The sequence below is a fragment of the Pteropus vampyrus genome, unplaced genomic scaffold (genome assembly GCF_000151845.1).
Source record: "Pteropus vampyrus isolate Shadow unplaced genomic scaffold, Pvam_2.0 Scaffold36, whole genome shotgun sequence".
NCBI classification, from domain to species: domain Eukaryota; kingdom Metazoa; phylum Chordata; class Mammalia; order Chiroptera; family Pteropodidae; genus Pteropus; species Pteropus vampyrus.
The window spans coordinates 5795369-5797757 of NW_011888817.1; positions in this window are offsets into that span (position 1 = coordinate 5795369).

The following is a 2389-nucleotide window of genomic DNA, read 5'->3' on the forward strand; positions in this document are numbered from 1 at the left end:
CTTCAAACAAACAACATCTTACCCTCAAAGCTTTCCCAGCTTGACAGTTCCAGCTCTGCCCTCCTTCCCTCCCCCAGCCAGCCCTGTAAGTGGATCCAGATGGCCATTCCTATTTTAGGTTGGTGTGTGTGTTGGAGGGAGGAGTCGCTATGAACCCTATCAATCCTATCCTGAGCTCTCTGTTAGAGGACTTCTTCCAGGACCCCGCTGTGATCCTGAGGCTGGAAGGAAGTGTTCATCTCTGATGGAGATTTCCCATCTGTCTGTGGGTGATAGGGGTGGCAGTGGCCAAGGAGGCAAGGGCACAGGCCACGGAGGTTTTTACATTGAGAGAACCAAGGTGACGTGTATGTGTGAGAGGGGGCCCTGTGGATGGGCTGTGGTGGGGAACAAACCTGAGAGAGGGGACTCAGAGGAATCAAGGAGGAGCTGGCTTCTCTCTCCAGGTACCTGGCCCTCCTCATGAGCCTGCTTCTGTACCTGCCTAGGCCAAGGGTAGGATGGTGCAGGCCATGGGGAAGGGAGCTAGGGCTCTCTGGTCAGACCCTACTCCTGAGCACTGTGCTCACCAATCTCCATGGGCCCCTTGAAAAAGCTTGGGGCACCAAGAGGTAGCAGGTTCCTACCCTTAGACTATAGCCAGCACGTGACACCACTCTTGGATTTACCATTCATTCAATTAAGCAAATGCTATGTGCTAGACACTGCTAGGCACTGGGTTTACAGAAGTAAACAAGACATTCACTGCCCTCCAGGAGCTTCCAGCCTAGTGGGGGAGTCCAACAATACAAAGCTACAAATATGCAATGAAGGAAAAGAACAGAGTGTTCCAAGGGAGATTAAGGGCTTTCTAATTTAGAGTAGGAGCCCAGGGAAGGGCTCTCCGAGAAAGCAGCATTTAATCTGAGACTTGAAGGATGAATGGAAGCTAGCCTGTTTAAGTGTTGGAGACCGGGGGAAGTGAGAGGGATGAGGGGGCAGGATTTCAGTCAGAGGAGAACAGTGTGTGCCAAGTTTCTGGGGTATGAAAGAGCATGGCACATGAGAGGAACTGAAAAAAGGCCGGAGTGGCTATAGTATAGTGAACAAATAAGAAAAGGGTATGGTCCAGACGCAGGGCCTTATAAACCATGGTGAGATCTTTGTGTTTTATCTGAAGTGCAATGGAAAGCCACTGACGGTTGTCAGATTAAGTGTGGTACTTGTGTTAGTAGTAGGTTGTTTGTTCATACATAGAATAAGTGTTTAAAGGGCACCCAAGAGCCCTGTGCTAGAATTATGGGTTGACAGAGTGATGGCAGAGAAATGTCTAAGGCACAAACCTTCCTCAGAGACTGTGATTCTGAAGATGGCTGTAGTGATAGAATAGAGAAGTAATGTGATTTATTCGTTCAACAAACATATTCTGCACACCTAATCTATTCCAAACCCTGTGCTAGATGCTGGTTGCTGCCCTTCAAGGATCACACACTACACATGGGTCACAGGAGAAACAAACACACTCAAAAATTTCTGAGTGGGTGAGGATCATTTTCAGCTGTGATTATTTATGAGGCCTTTATAAAACATCCATTCAATAATTCAATAAACATCTAGTGGGCATCTGCTCTGGACTAGGAACTATGACAGCTACTGAAATCAGGGACCTTACAATTCCATAACAGACATAACCCGCTATGTGGATTAAAATATTAGGTGCATTAAAATATTAGGTGCTAAAAAAAGGACAGCAGCCTTTCTGTAGAGGAGTGTTGAGGGAGGGTAACTCAATGCAAGAAAGACTTTCCCACACAGGCTTAGTTCCCACCTTCCTCAGTGGATTTGTCCATATCTCCCTCTGGCCTGATTTTTAGCTGCTGCCTTCCTTGTCCTCCCATTTCCCCCTTCCACCCCAGCAGATTCTATTTTCTTTGTCTATCTTGGCATCCTTTAAAAAGCCCAAAGAATCCAAGATTTGAGACTGACTTTTTCATATGGTTGTGTGGTCTCAGACAAGTACTTCCCTGAGCTTCAATTTTCCCATTTGTACAATGAGGGGATCAGATAACATCTAGGGCTCCTAATTTACTCCAGCCAAGGTGATAGTCACACCCCTGTACACTGCTCTGCAAGGCTGCACACATCCCTCCACCCCCACCCTCACTCCCATGCCACCTGGCAAACATCAAGCTCGGCTCAAAATATCTTCAGGCAGATCTCTTCTACTTCTACACGCACACCATACACCATATTTTAGTCTGCCCTTCCTTTATGCTACCACTATCTCGTGAGAGATCACAGAATGAAAAGGACAAGGGAGACAGCTTTGGATTTGAGCCGTGGTCAGTCACCTCACCCCCTGAACTTCAATTGCTCATTAGGGAAAATGCCTAAATTCGCATGTCTAACC